Here is an 18,012-nt window from a genome sequence, read left to right as displayed (position 1 = left end):
CAGGAATGAGAATTACCCCCATAATGGCATACCATTTGAAAAAGTAGACAACCCAAGGTATTGAGGTATGTTTAGTCTTTTTTTTTTTTTTTTTTTTAATTCTTTATTTTTTGTTGTGCATGAGTTAACAAATTTTCCTGCATCATCACATTAAACAAATGCAGAAAATAGGCATCATTCACAATGAAACATATGACATGAGGTGTTAAACATTTAAAACTATTGCTTTGTTCCATTACGCTGAGTCGGCACATTTTTATGTTGCGATTAAAGTACGTTTAAGACAGCTACACACATGTTTACTAATACAGTTTGGGTTCAAGTTGGTTATGCGTGTCCTAAGAATGCAAGTATTTAGTTTGTGTGGTCAGCATGCGTTATTCAGGTGTGTGCAGCTATGTGAGAGCGTTGGTATGGTATATGCTTGCGAGTCACAAGTGTATGAAAAAAGAAATACACGTAGTATTTGCCAGGCAGGCAGGTTTGGCCTCATTAAATGAGTAGTTGACAGGCTATCTGAGAGTGTGATAGATGAGTACAGTAAGGCATTACACAAGTATGAACAGAATATTATGGGAATGCTAAATCAAAACAGTCGAACAGTGAATATTTCTTTAAAGTCCTACATTGTAAGGGAGTCTCTGTTTAGGAGGCTGCAGTGTGGCATAGACAGCGTCCTCAGCAGCAGAGGCTTTAAGTATGTACCTCAGTGATTTACTGTCAGCCTATGCCCAGCACCGGGGGAGATGTTGGGGATACTTTGGAGTCCTCCTGGGGCATATTATGGTGCAGCGTCGCTGGTTCCAGGGGCTGGCTCATCCGCCCGTCGTTGTGAGGGCCTGCTTCAAAGCTACAGGCAAGTGGAGTCCCCTTCCGATAGTCTGGGGCTCTCCGTGATATCGGGTGGGTCCGGAGCTGTGAGGGAAGCTTGCCAGTTGTTGGTGGCGTTGTGGGTCTCGGCTTCATGCTGTGTCTGTGGGGAGCGTGTAGCTCACTTCGGGTTGGCATCATTGCGCAGCGCGATCTCGCTTGTTTATGTGCAGGCAGGAGGGGTCTCCATCTCCGGCGCCATGTTCTTGGTCTCGTCGGACGGGAGCCCGTGCGGCTGTGGCGGGTATGTGCGGGTTCGCCCTTGGGTGAGTGCACTGACTCTGCGTTCTGTCTCTCTCTGCTTGCCAGTTTTGCCCAGAAGGCGTCGAATAAGGCATCAAGCTTGTACTGGAAGTGGTCCCTTTCAGTGAGGTTGTGGTCACATGTGTCGCCCGCCATTGTATAGGCCTGTGTAGCGAAGGGCTGCCTGTGAGGCTCTGCTTTCAGCACTCGTTGTAGCCCTGCTGCCTGGAGAGGTTGGACCGGGATCACCCCCACCGGTCCTAAGGGGGGGGAGCGGGTAGGCAATGGCTCAGTACCCCCAGCCTTTGGGTAAGGAGAGCGGCCGTCTCTCCCCAGCTCCATCGGCCTTAGGCCGCAGCCTGCCTCCTGAGGTCCAGGATTGCGGGAGAAACTCGGGTCTGGTGTCGGTAAGATTACCGGGGTGCCCCCAGCTTGGGTAGCGTGCCCCGGTCTCATTTCAGGCTTGGTATCAGTGAGTTTTCCCCCTAAAAGTAGCATGTGTTGCGGGAGCTCCTCCGCCATGCGACTATACAGCTTGCAGGTCAGGCCCCGCCCCCCATGTTTAGTCTTTTTTAGTAGCCACTTAGTCACAAACACTGGCCAAAGTTAGCGTTCATATTTGTTTTTGTGTGAAAAAAGCAAAAAACTAAGTGGCTACTAAAAATGACTGGACATACCCCATTTGCAATACCTTGGGTTGTCTACTTTTGCAAATGGTATGCCATCATGGGGGTAATTCTTATTCCTGGGCTACCATACGGTCTCAAAGGCAACATAACTAATCTGGCAAATTTCAATGTCAAAAAAATGAAATGCAAGCCTTATATGTGACTCTCTAACTTTCCAAAACACCATAAAACCTGTATATGGGGGGTACTGTTATTCTCGGGAGATTTCACTAAACACAAATATTAGTGTTTTAAAACAGTAAAACATATTACAACAATAATATAGTCCATAAAATTGCCGTTTGTTTGTAAAAAATGCAAAAAACTTAACTTTTACTTAAAATATCATCGTTGTAATACAATTTACCAGTTTGAAACACTAATATTTGAGTTCAGCAAAGTCTCCCGAGTAAAACAGTACCCCCCATGTACAGGTTTTATGATGTCTTGGAGAGTTACAGGGTCAAATATAGTGCTTGCGAATATAATTCTCTGCACTTTCTCCTTGTGTTGTCAGGTATGTCAATCAAATTTTAATTAATCAAATGACATAATTATGTTAAAAAATTACTTAAATATACACGTAGAATTTTAATATATATGCATTTATAGGTATATATATTCTACGTGTATACTAATGTAATCTTTTATGTAATTATATGTATTTATCTCTATATATATATTTGCGGTTATTTGTATTTTATATATAGATCGATATATATAGAATGTCATTCTAAGTGTATTCTGTTTCCAATATATATATATATTAATAACAAAATACATTTAGAATGAAATTACATATGAATATATAATTTATTTTAAATTTTGTTTCAATATTTTATTTATTTATTTAATTATTTTATTTATTTATTATTGTAATTATACGTATATATAATATATATGTATATATATAATATATATACATATTATATATATGTAACGTCATTCTAAGTGTATTTTAATACTAATATATATACTAATATTAATATTAAAATACATTACGTATGACGTTACATATATATATTATATATATAATATATATAAATATATTATATATATATAAATACTTTTATTTTATTTTAACATGTGTATTTAATTTTGTTTTATACTTTCCTACCAGCAGGGGGACTGTCTAATATTTTAGACAGTCCCCCTGCTGGCAGATCCATAGCCAGCTATAGGGGGCCATGTGATCGCTCTTTGAGAGCGATCACATGGCCCCCGGGGGCCTCATTTGCCGGAGGGGGGCTGCCTGGGCTCTCAGGCAGCCCCCCAGAAGAGGATCGCGGCGGAGGTGAGTACACCTCTGCTCCTGGGGCTGCAAGCCGTTACGGCGTTCTATGCCGCCACAACGGCTTTTAAGCCCTTTAAAGCCGCGACGGCATAGAACGCCGTAACGGCGTTAAGGGGTTAAATAACAATATGTTAGTTTTATTAATCACATAGATACTAAACATTTTTAAACTTCTGACCACCATTACTAAAACTCTACCTGCGATCTGTGTAGATATCTCTATAAAAAGCCAAGACACTATATAACATCTATATATTTGACAAATATCTACTTTGAACTTGGAGTGCAGAAAACCATCAGCAGAAGAAAATAATATACTATCCGGGTTATTTACTTAAAGGACCACTATAGTGCCAGGAAAACAAACTCGTTTTCCTGGCACTATAGTGTTAATAGGTCCCCCCCACCCTCATGGCCCCACTCCCGGCAGGCTGAAGTGGGAGGAAGGGGTTAAAATCTTACCTTTCTCCAGCGCCGGGCTCCCTCGGTGCTGGGGACTCTCCTCCTCCTTCTGACGTCGCGTGTGCATTCAGTCCGTCCATAGGAAAGCATTCTCAATGCTTTCCTATGGATGCTGGCGTCTTCTCACTGTGAAAATCAGTGAGAAGCACGGAAGCGCCTCTAGCGGCTGTCACTGAGACCGCTACTAGAGGCTGTATTAACCCCTTCAGGAAGGAGTCAATAGTGCACGTTCTGATCAAAACAAAACGTAAACAAAAACTAGAATTTGCGCTATATGGCTGTTCACCCGTAGTTCCCCTCTTTCAAATTATATGCACCCACACTTATTATATATCATTTTGTTCAGGAGAAACAGGGCTTTAATTTATCATTAACTATTCATATATGGAACATAATTTATTATGAATAAAATTAAAAAAAAATGTGAGAAAATAAGATTTTTTTTTAAATTTGCATTTCCGTCTGACATTTTAACTGTGAAATGTCATAATACTGTTAGGTTTTACTGCAAAAAAAATGTACATATTTGTAATCAGCGATGTGTCACGAGTACAACAGTACCCCCCATTAACAGGTTTTATGTTGTTTTGGAAAGTTACAGGGTCAAATATAGAACATTCCATTTTCAAATTGAAATTTTTCAGATTAGTAATGTTACCTTTGAGACGGTGTGGTAGCCAGGAATGAGAATTACCCCCATAATGGCATAGCATTTGAAAAAGTAGACAAGCCAAGGTATTGAAAGTGGGGTATGTTTAGTCTTTTTTAGTAGCCACTTAGTCACAAACACTGGCCAAAGTTAGCGTTCATATTTGTTTTTGTGTGAAAAAAACAAAAAAAGAATATTTGGCCAGTGTTTGTGACTAATGGCTACTAAGAAATTACGAATCCAGCCCTCTGAATCTTGTAAAGCCGGCATTCGACCTTAGGACTGGAGAGGACCTGAAGTGGAGGAGAGGGAAGTGTAAAAGGGGATACTACTTCCGGGAGGCGGGGCTTAGGTCGGTGAGTGTTATGTCAGAGTGTGATGATGCGTTTCGCTGATTTGCTCAGCTTCATCAGATCCACCCTTACTCTGACCACAGTCTCTATGTAAGTCCCTCTGGTGGGCGTGGTTGCCCCAAAAGTCTGCAAATAATGCGATATGATCGGCTAAAATGGAAAACACTCTTTTCATAAAGGTGTACAAGCACCTAACCCTAAATGCATAGTGAAAGGGAATGTTAACTAAAATGTAAAAAAATGTCCCAAATGAGAAAACAATATAATTAAAATATCCATAATGGTAAAAAGGCGTGTATATAGAAAAACACACTCTACAAACACACATCAAAACAAAGCATATTAAAAAAAATTATAAATAGCCCCACATTATATTATAATAAGAGTAAATCAGCACACCATTTCATAATAGTACATAGTACATATACCATATCTACTTATGTATATACAGTATCTCTCAAAAGTTAGTACAACCCTCACATTTTTGTAAATATTTTATTATATCTTTTCATGTGACAACACTGAAGAAATGACACTCTGCTACAATGTAAAGTAGTAAGTATACAGCCTGTATAACAGTGTAAATTTGCTGTCCCCTCAAAATAACAACACACAGCCATTAATGTCTAAACCGTTGGCAACAAAAGTGAGTACACCCCTAAGTGGAAATGTCCAAATTGGGCCCAATTAGCCATTTTCCCTCCCCGGTGTCATGTGACTCGTTAGTCTCAGGTGTGAATGGGGAGCAGGTGTGTTAAATTTGGTGTTATTGCTTTAACACTCTCTCATGCTGGTCACTGGAAATTCAACATGGCAACATAGAACTCTCTGAGGATCTGAAAAAAAATAATTGTTGCTCTACATAAAGAGGGCCTAGGCTATAAGAAGATTGCCAACACCCTGAAACTGAGCTGCAGCACGGTGGACAAGACCATATAACGGTTTCACAGGACAGGTTCCACTCAAAACAGGCCTCACCATGGTCAACCAAAGAAGTTAAGGGCACGTGCTCAGCATCATATCCAGAGGCTGTCTTTGGGAAATAGACATATGAGTGCTGCCAGCATTGCTGCAGAGGTTAAAGGGGTGAGGGGGCAGCCTGTCAGTGCTCAGACCATACGCCCCACACTGCATTAAATTGGTCTGCATGGCTGTCGTCCCAGAAGGAAGCCTCTTCTACCGATGATGCACAAGATAGCCCCCAAACAGTTTGCTGAAGATAAGCAGACTTAGGACCTGGATTATTGAAACCATGTCCTGTGGTCCGATGAGACCAAGATAAATGTATATGATTCAGATGGTGTCAAGCGTGTGTGGCGGCAACCAGGTGAGGAGTACAAAGACAATTGTGTCTTCCCTACAGTCAAACATGGTGGTGGGAGTGTCATGGTCTGGACCTGCATGAGTGCTGCCGGCACTGGGGAGCTACATTTCATTGAGGGAACCATGAATGCCAACATGTACTGTGACATACTCCTGCAGAGACCGGGCTGCAGGGCAGTATTCCAACATGATAACGACCCCAAACACACCTCCAAGATGGCCACTACCTTGCTAAAGAAGCTGAAGGTAAAGGTGATGGTCTGGCCAAGCATGTCTCCAGACCTAAACTCTATTGAGCATCTGTAGGGCATCCTCAAACGGAAGGTGGGGGAGCGCAAAATCTCTAAAATCCACCAGCTCTTTGTTGTTATGGAGGATTGGAAGAGGACTCCAGTGGCAACCTGTGAAGCTCTGGTGAACACATTCCCATGAGGGTTAAGGCAGTGCTGGAAAATAATGGTGGCCACACAAAATATTAACACTTTGGGCACAATCTGGACATTTCCACTTAGTGGTGTACTCACTTTTGTTGCCAACGGACATTAATGGCTGTGTGTTGTTATTTTGAGGAGATAGCAAATTTACACTGTTATACAGGCTGTACACTTACTACTTTCTTCAGTGTTGTCACATGAAAAGATATAATAAAATATTTACAAAAATGTGTGGGGTGTACTCATTCTCGTCTAAGGATATATGGTGGTTGGAATGATGGTGATCCTCCAGATGCCAATGCAGGTTAGTGTGGTGTATATATAGGAGGTAAAAAGAACAAAATAAACTCCAATGGTGCAGTAAGTACTGATATATTGGGTAAATAGTTCAAGCCTTTCTATTTCGATTAAGCACTGCCCTTTGTACCTTCACCAAAATCATTGTGAGCCTATTAGCAGATAAGAAAAAATGGTATAGTTATTTTTTACTATTTGGACAGCATTCCTTTTAATTCTATACCATTATCATCTCCGTATCACCATCTTACTAAAGCACGGTTGGAAGATAAATGTAGCCAAGAGCCATCTTGTTCCAATTACTTAAAATGATCTAATTAGGAGCCCTCTTCAACTCCGTCCAAGACAAAGTCCAGCCTTCACAGAACAGAGGAAGATACCAAAATAAAGTCAGCGCAAAACATTATGAGCCTTTTGGGAATCATGTCCTCAACTATAGGGCTGACAAGTTGGGCCTAATGGAAAATGAGACCATTTCAAGATCTTTTCTGAGACAGTTCAAGACAGGCAACATCCTCCCCAAAGTTAGTCACTATTGAAAAACAAAAAAACATATACAAAGGGTTCCCACTAGGAGAAGCTCCTTGGATCAACTTGACAACAGACACCAGCCACTGGGGATGGGGGTGGGGGCTATTTTCAAGATCAGATAGTACAAGGAAAATGGAAAGCATCAGCCTCAGAATTACCATTGAATGTGCTGAAACTTCTAGCCGTCTTTAAAGCCTTAAAGACATTCAAGAATTTCCTTTATCAAAAGGGGGTGAAAGTACGACAATTCTACAGTAATACAGGAAGTGCAGAATTATTAGGCAAGTTGTATTTTTGAGGATTAATTTTATTATTGAACAACAACCATGTTCTCAATGAACCCAAAAAACTCATTAATATCAAAGCTGAATATTTTTGGAAGTAGTTTTTAGTTTGTTTTTAGTTATAGCTATTTTAGGGGGATATCTGTGTGTGCAGGTGACTATTACTGTGCATAATTATTAGGCAACTTAACAAAAACCAAATATATACCCATTTCAATTATTTATTTTTACCAGTGAAACCAATATAACATCTCAACATTCACAAATATACATTTCTGACATTCAAAAACATAAAAACAAATCAGTGACCAATATAGCCACCTTTCTTTGCAAGGACACTCAAAAGCCTGCCATCCATGGATTCTGTCAGTGTTTTGATCTGTTCACCATCAACATTGCGTGCAGCAGCAACCACAGCCTCCCAGACACTGTTCAGAGGTGTACTGTTTTCCCTCCTTGTAAATCTCACATTTGATGATGGACCACAGGTTCTCAGTGGGGTTCAGATCAGGTGAACAAGGAGGCCATGTCATTAGATTTTCTTATTTTATACCCTTTCTTGCCAGCCACGCTGTGGAGTACTTGGACGCGTGTGATGGAGCATTGTCCTGCATGAAAATCATGTTTTTCTTGAAGGATGCAGACTTCTTCCTGTACCACTGCTTGAAGAAGGTGTCTTCCAGAAACTGGCAGTAGGACTGGGAGTTGAGCTTGACTCCATCCTCAACCCGAAAAGGCCCCACAAGCTCATCTTTGATGATACCAGCCCAAACCAGTACTCCACCTCCACCTTGCTGGCGTCTGAGTCGGACTGGAGTTCTCTGCCCTTTACCAATCCATCCATCTGGCCCATCAAGACTCACTCTCATTTCATCAGTCCATAAAACCTTCGAAAAATCAGTCTTGAGATATTTATTGGCCCAGTCTTAACGTTTCAGCTTGTGTGTCTTGTTCAGTGGTGGTCGTTTTTCAGCCTTTCTTACCTTGGCCATGTCTCTGAGTATTGCACACCTTGTGCTTTTGGGCACTCCAGTGATGTTGCAGCTCTGAAATATGGCCAAACTGGTGGCAAGAGTCATCTTGGCAGCTGCACGCTTGACTTTTCTCAGTTCATGGGCAGTTATTTTGCGCCTTGGTTTCTCCACACGCTTCTTGCGACCCTGCTGACTATTTTGAATGAAACGCTTGATTGTTCGATGATCACGCTTCAGAAGCTTTGCAATTTTAAGAGTGCTGCATCCCTCTGCAAGATATCTCACTATTTTTGACTTTTCAGAGCCTGTCAAGTCCTTCTTTTGACCCATTTTGCCAAAGGAAAGGAAGTTGCCTAATAATTATGCACACCTGATATAGGGTGTTGATGTCATTAGACCACACCCCTTCTCATTACAGAGATGCACATCACCTAATATGCTTAATTGGTAGTAGGCTTTCGAGCCTATACAGCTTGGAGTAAGACAACATGCATAAAGAGGATGATGTGGTCAAAATACTCATTTGCCTAATAATTCTGCACTCCCTGTAGTCTACATAAATCACCAAGGAGGTACCAAGAGTCTTTAGCTGGGTCTAATGGTATCTTCAGGGACTAGTGGCGATCTATCTACCAAGCTTAAACAACACAGTGGCAGATTACCTGAGCAGGCAGAAAATAGACCAGGGTGGAGAATGGTCTCTATGTCGCAAAGTCTTTCTAGGCTTAGTAAAGAAATGGGGCCTTCCTCAAAATGATCTTATGGCCAACTCAAGAAACATCAAGGTTCTTTTCCAGGAGCTTTACCCTAAAGCCAGCGAAAGGAATGCGCTATCTTGCAAATGGGGCTTTAGTCTGGGTTGTGCCTTTCCCCAGTATCCCTTTTAGCCCCATTCCTCAGAACACTAAGCCAAGAAAAAGTGACAGTCATCTTTTTAGACCTTGGTTTCCCATGCTACAGAGCATGTGCCTGGAAACTCCATGGGAACTTCCACAAACACCCAGTCTTCTATATCAAGGCCCAGTAAATCATCCAAACCGCTCATCTCTAAATTTGAGGGTATGGAGGTTTAAAGGGAGAGGCTAACCAACAAAGGTTTTTCTCCAGCAGTGGTAAACACAATGATGCAAGCCAGAAAACATTCTACTTCATCCACCTACTACAGGGTATGGGATGCATTTCTTGCCTGGATTCCACCAAAATCTTTGGATGTTCTCAACCCTTGTAAAACATTCTGGACTTCCTACAAGCAGACTTGAAAAAAGGTTTATGCTACAATACCTTGAAAGTATATATCTATGTCCAATGTTAAATTGGCATTTGATTCAGATTGCTAGATTCCTAGATTCCATTCTGCAGTTCTGAAAATACCTCCGTTAGACTTATCTTTTGTTCTAAAAGCACTTTAATCAAACTCTTTCGAACCCATTGAATCCGTTTTTCCTCACTTATTGATTATAAAAACAGTTCTCTTGGTAGAAAAATACAATACATGTGGGAATCAGCTGATATACCTAAAAAATAATAAATAAAAAGAACATAGCATAATATAGTTAGTGGAAATATAATATTCCCTGCTAAAGATTGGACTCACAAGAATTTGAAGTTATATGCGTTCTATCATGGTGCCTCCCCCGATAGTCATAATGCTTTATCAGTGGGTAAGTGTGTTTTATTTTCAATTGCTTCCAGTGCTGACTTTATAAAATCCAGATTGTGGACTGAACCATTATTACTGCTGTGAATATACAAACTATATTATGCTATGTTCTTTTTATTTATTATTTTTTAGGTATATCAGCTGAATCCCATGTGTATTGTATTTTTTGGCTTGTTTAGACGAAACAATATTTGGGAGGTGTTCGGTGGGAAGCTGCTTCTGTTAATTGATAAGTTAATGTTTTTATATCTTTTGTTTTTTGTTGTATTATTTCTCTTGGTAGCCCTGGCCTCAGGCAAGCAAGTATCAGAACTGCAAGTGCTATCCAGAACAGAACCCCTTGCAGTCTTCCACCATAACAGGGTCATCCTAAGAACTGTTCCAGAATTCAGGACTAAAGTCACATCATCTTTTCATGTTAATGAAGACATTTTTTTTTCCATCTTTAAATGCAACCACAAAAGATCCATAGGATTCAGACGACTTATCACCATTAGACCTGTTGAGATGCCTTAAGATGTATGTGGACAGATCATCTAATTGGAAATTCATCCAAAAGACTGTTTGTAAATCCTAATGAGGCAAGAAAGGCACTGCATGCTTCTAGAGAAGTCGATTGATAGTGTCAGCTACAATTTAAGCCTACAAGGCTGCTCAGGTTTCAGTTCCTTATGAACTTAAAGCCCAGTCTATCAAGTCCGTTTCCTCCTCCTGGGTTGTAGCTGCAAAAGTCTCTCCGAACATAATTTGGAGGGCACCCACCTGGTCCTCTATTAATACTTTTATCAGGCATTATTAACTGGATGTTAGATCGGCTTAGCTTGATGAGTTTGGAGAAAGAGTTCTTTCCGTTTCTAATATTGAAGTTATTACTGGTTTGATGTGTTCACGTATGGTTTTCAATACACTATTTGAGCATTAATTTTGTCATTATGTTTTTCTTTCCCTTCCTTTGTATTAGCTTGGGTATTCCCATGTTGTGCTGCCATGGATATGGTCAGGAAAAGAGAAAATGTATTCATACTTACAGTAGTTTTCTTTATAAAACAATAAATAAGGTGCGCTGTGTCTTTAAGACTTAAATTTTATAAAACATTGCAAAACCGTATAATGATTAAAGTGCATATAAATATAACAAAAGTGTCACTGTGCAAAATTTAGTGATGAGCACTCCTTTGCCAAAGTGCTTTAAGTGAAAAGATATGTAGAAAACACTTACAACAGTGTCTTGTTAGAATTGCAGGCAACATTGTACCATCCATGCTAATACTCAAAGATAAAAACACAGAAAAAAAACATAGTGCAATCTTTTATAAAATATTGTAAGAGTAAAAAGTAAAGAAGCACTTACAAATAGAGAGCAGGTAGGGAACCACATGCTCGCACTAGCTTTCACAAAAAGGTGATCCCCGTTTGCTAATTAGCTATAGACAGGCTATAACTTTTCTCAGCTTACCACAACAGATGGACTAACCTCCGCGCATACTTCACTAACCTATACCATTACCCTCTTCAATCTTTACGTCAGCGCACACGCGCAAAATTAAACAGCTAAATGGAGGTCATACACTAACGTAGTAAGCCTCTGCGTAGGCTAACTTTGAATACATATGCTTATTTGCTTAACGACTGCCTCTAATAACACTGTAAGAATTACCAATAGTATAGGACTTAACTTTAATAGACCTGCTATAACTACTACTTGAGCCTCGTGAAAGCAAAAGTGCACTGTTTACTACCTGCATTGAAATAATTTGTATGACTTCTGATACGATTTTAGTACAACGCACCATTTCAAGCCTCGCAGGCCGCGTAACTGGGCAGTATAACTATTTGTCATAAGCATGTTAACGCGTTAGACATGTATAATCCTGCAAAATATATGCCAAATTATATTGTATTGTTGGGCACTCACTCTGATTCATATGCCTCTGCGTAGGCAACCACATGCTATAATTCCGCACTGTACTCATCTTCAAAGTAAAATAAAACATACCGTATATACTCGAGTATAAGCCGACCCGAATATAAGCCGAGGCCCCTAATTTTTCCCCAAAAAACTGGGAAAACTTATTGACTCGAGTATAAGACTAGGGTGGGAAATGCAGCAGCTACTGGTAAATTTCTAAATAAAATTAGATCCTAAAAAAAATATATTAATTGAATATTTATTTACAGTGTGTGTATAATGAATGCAGTGTGTGCGTATGAGTGCAGCGTGTGTGTGTATGAGTGCAGCGTGTGTGTATGAGTGCAGCGTGTGTATGAATGCAGTGTGTGTGTGTATGAATGCAGTGTGTGTGTGTATGAATGCAGTGTGTGTGAGTGCAGTGTGTGTGTGTATGAGTGCAGTGTGTGTATGAGTGCAGTGTGTGTATGAATGCAGTGTGTATGAATGCAGTGTATGAATGCAGTGTGTGCAGGGCCGGTGCAAGGATATTTGCCCCCCCCCCATATGTCCTGACCTCCCCTCCTCCTCCCTCAGTGGTCCTTACCTCCCCACCCCCGTGTTCCTTCACCCCCCTCCCCCAGTGGTCCTGACTCACCCCTCCCCTAGTGGTCCTTACCCTCCCCTCCCCTAGTGGTCCTTACTTCCCCCTCCCCTCCCCTAGTGGTCCTTACTTCCCCCTCCCCTCCCCTAGTGGTCCTTACTTCCCCCTCCCCTCCCCTAGTGGTCCTTACTTCCCCCTCCCCTCCCATAGTGGTCCTTATCCCCCCCTCCCTCCCATAGTGGTCCTTATCCCCCCTCCCTCCCATAGTGGTCCTTATCCCCCTCCCTCCCATAGTGGTCCTTATCCCCCCCCTCCCTCCCATAGTGGTCCTTATCCCCCCCTCCCTCCCATAGTGGTCCTTATCCCCCCCCTCCCTCCCATAGTGGTCCTTATCCCCCCCCTCCCTCCCATAGTGTTCCTTTTCTCCCCCCCTCCCTCCCATAGTGGTCCTTATCCCCCCCCTCCCTCCCATAGTGGTCCTTATCCCCCCCCTCCCTCCCATAGTGGTCCTTATCCCCCCCTCCCTCCCATAGTGGTCCTTATCCCCCCCTCCCTCCCTCCCATAGTGGTCCTTATCCCCCCCTCCCTCCCATAGTGGTCCTTATCCCCCCCTCCCTCCCATAGTGGTCCTTATCCCCCCCTCCCTCCCATAGTGGTCCTTATCCCCCCCCTCCCTCCCATAGTGGTCCTTATCCCCCCCCTCCCTCCCATAGTGGTCCTTATCCCACCCCCTCCCTCCCATAGTGGTCCTTATCCCACCCCCTCCCTCCCATAGTGGTCCTTATCCCACCCCCTCCCTCCCATAGTGGTCCTTATACCCCCCCCTCCCATAGTGGTCCTTATACCCCCCCCCCCCTCCCACAGTGGTCCTTATACCCCCTTTTTTAATTATTATTATTATTATTTTTTATTATTTCTTATTTTATTTATATTTTTATTTTTTTTTCGTCCCCCCTCCCTGCTTGATATATGGCAGGGAGGGGGGCTCTCCTTCCCTGGTGGTCCAGTGGCAGTTCAGTGGGGGGGGAGAGGGGGGCTGGCAGAGCTGTAACTTACCTGTTCTGCAGCTCCTGTCAGCTCTCTCCTCCTCTGCGCCGTCCGTGCAGCTCCTTCTATCAGCTCACACTGTAAGTCTCGCGAACTTACACTGGGAGCTGACCGAGGTGCTGAACGGACGGCGCGGAGGAGGAGAGAGCTGACAGGAGAGGTAAGTTACAGCTCTGCCAGCCCCCCTCTCCCCCAGTCTGTATTATGGCAATGTAAATTGCCATAATACAGACCTTGACTCGAGTATAAGCCGAGTTGGGGTTTTTTCAGCCCAAAAAATGGGCTGAAAAACTCGGCTTATACTCGAGTATATACGGTATTTAAAACAAATAGAGAGCAGATGAGCCTGCTCTAACTTTCAGCGTGTTTAGACCTCAAATAGGGTCAGTGATGCCCATTGGCCCTAATCAAACATTCACACACCCTTGAATGTTTGGACTTGTTACAGACACAAATTGCAATCAGTGTCTGTGTATAAATAGTCATTGAGTTTGTAAGCGCTCATGAGGATGCACTGAGCAGGCTAGATACTGAGCCATGGAGAGCAGAAAAGAACTGTCAAAAGACCTGCGTCACAAGGTAATAGAACTTTATAAAGATGGAAAAGATATAAAAAGATATCCAAATCTTGAAAATGACAGTACTGTTCAATCACTTATTAAGAAGTGGAAAATTCAGGGATCTCTTGATACCAAGCCAAGATCAGGTAGACCAAGAAAGATTTCAGCCACAACTGCCAGAAGAATTGTTCAGGACACAAATAAAAACCCACCAATAACCCCAGAAGAAATACAGGCTGCTCTGGAAAAAGACGGTGTGGTTGTTTCAAGGAGCACAATATGACGATACTTGAACAAAAATGATCTGCATAGTCAGGTTGCCAGAAATAAGCATTTACTGCGCCAATGCCACAAAAAAGCCAGGTCACAATATGCCCGACAACACCTTGACACGCCTCACAGCTTCTGGCACACTGTAATTTGGAGTGACAAGACCAAAATAAAGCTTTATGGTCACAACGATAAGCGCTATGTTTGGAGAAGGGTCAACAAGGCCTATAATGAAAAGAATACCATCCTCACTGTGAAGCATGGTGGGGATGGTATTCACCTAAGCATGGTGGTGGCTCAACTATGTTTTGGGGGGGGTGAGCTCTGAAGGCACGGGGAATCTTGTGAAAATTCATGACAAGATGAATGCAGCATGTTATCAAAAATACCAGCAGACAATTTGCATTCTTCTGCAAAAAGGCTGCACATGGGATGCTCTTGGACTTTCCAGCATTACAATGACCTTAAGAACAAGTTGGCCCTCCAGTGGTTACAGCAGAAAAAGGTGAAGGTTTTGGAGTGGCCATCACAGTCTCCTGACCTTAAAGGGATTCTCCAGTGCTAGGAAAACATATTAGCTTTCCTGGCACTGCAGTGCCCCTCTCCCTCCCACCCCCCATCCCAAGTTGCTGAAGGGGTTAAAACCCCTTCAGTGACTCACCGGAGTCCAGCGCCGATGTCCCTCGGCACTGGTCAGGCTCCGCCTACTCTCCTCCCCCACAGACGCCAGCCGGCGGGGGAGACCTAATGCGCGGCGATGCCCGCGCACTAGACCTCCCCATAGGAAAGCATTATTCAATGCTTTCCTATGGGGATTTTGGCGACGCTGGAGTTCCTCACATAGAGTGAGGACGTCCAACGTCGCTTAAAACACTTTTCGTGTTCTGTCTGACAGCCACTAGAGGAGGACTTAACCCTGCAAGGTAATTGTTGCAGTTTATAAAAACAATAATTACACTTGCAGGGTTAAGGCTAGTGGGAGTTGGCGCCCAGACCACTCCTATGGGCAGAAGTGGTCTGGGTGCCTGGAGTGTGCCTTTAATATCATCGAGACACTCTGGGGAGATCTCAAATGTGTGGTTCATGCAAGACTACCAAAGACTTTGCATGACCTGGAGGCATTTTGCAAAGAAGGATGGGCAGCTATACTACCTGTATGAATTAGGGGCCTCATAGACAACTATTACAAAAAACTGCACGTGGTCATTGATGCTGAAGGGGGTAATACCCTGTATTAAAAACTAAGTGTATGCAGATTTTTTAACAGGTGTCATTTTATTTTTTCTTTGTTGCCATGTTCTGTTTTAGGATTGTGCCATTCTGTGGTTCAAATATTATTATGAAAAGTTTTCAATGTACAGTATATTTGGGAATATATTAGTTTTCAATCTGAGAAATAAAGGGGTTGATTTCTTAAAGGACTACTATAGTGCCAGGAAAACAAACTTGTTTTCCTGGCACTATAATGTCATTAGGTCCCCCCCACCCTCAGGGCCCTCCTCCCGCTTTCGCCAGCGCCAGGCTCCCTCGGCACTGGTGACCTCACTTCCCCCTGCCGACGTCAGTTCCGAATGAGCATGCACAGCAAGAACCACACGCAAATTCAAACTGCCCATAGGAAAGCATTACTCAATGCTTTCCTATGAACATCTAGCGTCTTCTCACTGTGAGAATCGTGGAAGTGCCTCTAGCGGCTGTCAGTGAGACAGCCACTAGAGGCTGAATTAAACCTCAGTGAAACATGGCAGTTTCTCTGAAACTGCGATGTTTACAGCAGGCAGAGTTAACACTAGAGGGACCTGGCACCCAGACCACTTCATTGAGCTGAAGTGGTCTGGGTGCCTATAGTGGTCCTTTACGGGGACTGTTTAAACCCAAATTCTGATTGTTATTTAAACCCAATCTGTTTTTCATGTTCATTAACCCCTTAAGACCGGAGGGCGTACAATTACGTCCTTTTTTAAGCGGCTCTAAACGCCGCCGGGCGTAATTGTATGCTCTCCGTTTTTTTTTTTTTACTTACCCGGTCGCCGGCAATCGCGGTTGGGGGAACTCCCAGGGAGCCCCCCGCGGCACGTCCGCCCTCTTCAGCCCCCCCGGGCCATGTGAGAGTAAGGTCCTTGCGAGGACCTCACAATCACATGGCCGGGATAGCTGGCTGCAGCAATGCCAGCAGGGGGACTGCCTGCTGGCTGGAAATCAAATTAAAATAAATTAAATAAGTGTAAAAAAAAAAAATATATATATATACTTAGATCATTATTATATATATATGATCTAAGGATATATATACACATATCCACACACACACACACAATGTCTAGGTGTATTTTAATATTAATATATATATAATTATATATATATATATTAATATCAAATTACACGTAGACTGATACTGATTAAATATATATATAATTATTGTTATATATATATATATATATATTTATAATGTAAAAAAATATGTAAATACGTAAAAAAAAAATTAAAAATAAAATATAAAAAAATATATAGATGTGTTTTATTTCGTTCTAACTGTATTGTGATATTAATATATATATATTTATATCAAAATACACGAAGAACGAAATAATATATATCTATATACATAAATATATACGTATATATCACTATATATATACCTATATATAAATAAAAAATATTAAAAAAAATATATATATATATACATATATTAATTTTACACATATATTTATGTAATAATTTTACATAATTAGGTATCCTAATTAATTACAATTAGCGGGACCTGGACAACCCATGCCGAAAATATAGGGAATTTAATTTGCTAGCACTATATTTAACCCTATAACTTTCCAAAACACCATAAAACCTGTACATGGGGGGTACTGTTTTACTCGGGAGACTTCGCTGAACACAAATATTAGTGTTTCAAAACAGTAAAATGTATTGCAACGATGATATCGCCAGTAAAAGTGACGTTTTTTGCATTTTTCACGCACAAACAGCACTTACACGGACGATATTATTGCTGCAATACTTTTTACTGTTTTGAAACACAAATATTTGTGTTCAGCGAAGTCTCCCGAGTACAACAGTACCCCTCATGTACAGGTTTTATGCAGTACACTGTTTTTATGCAGTAAAAGCAAACAGTATTGACATTGACAGTTGACAGTTAAAATGTCATGTAGAACTAAAAAAAATCTTATTTTCTCCCATTTTTTTTCATATTAAATTATGTTTCATAGCTAAATATTTGATATTAAATGAAAGCCCTGTTTTCCCTGAATAAAATTATATATAATAAGGGGGGTGCATTTAATATGAAAGAGGTGAATTACGGTTGGACAGACATATAGCGCAAATGCCAGGTTTTGTTTACATTTTGTTTCGTTCACAATTTGTACATTTGGCTGCGGTCTTAAGGGGTTAAAAGTTATATTATTTAAAAAAATATATATGTTTTAAGATAGAGTGAAGGGTGTAGATCTGTGCTACACCATTTAAGAAAATATTTATTTAAAAAAATAATTATATATATATATATATATATATATATATATATATATATATAAAGCACAAGAGAGATGTACTCAAGGTAATTGAATGAAAAGTAATCCTGTCT

The sequence above is a fragment of the Pelobates fuscus genome, chromosome 6, assembly GCF_036172605.1.
Source record: "Pelobates fuscus isolate aPelFus1 chromosome 6, aPelFus1.pri, whole genome shotgun sequence".
In the NCBI taxonomy this organism is placed as follows: Eukaryota; Metazoa; Chordata; class Amphibia; order Anura; family Pelobatidae; genus Pelobates; species Pelobates fuscus.
The sequence above is the reverse complement of the archived record's forward strand: the minus strand, read 5'-3'. Positions refer to the sequence as shown.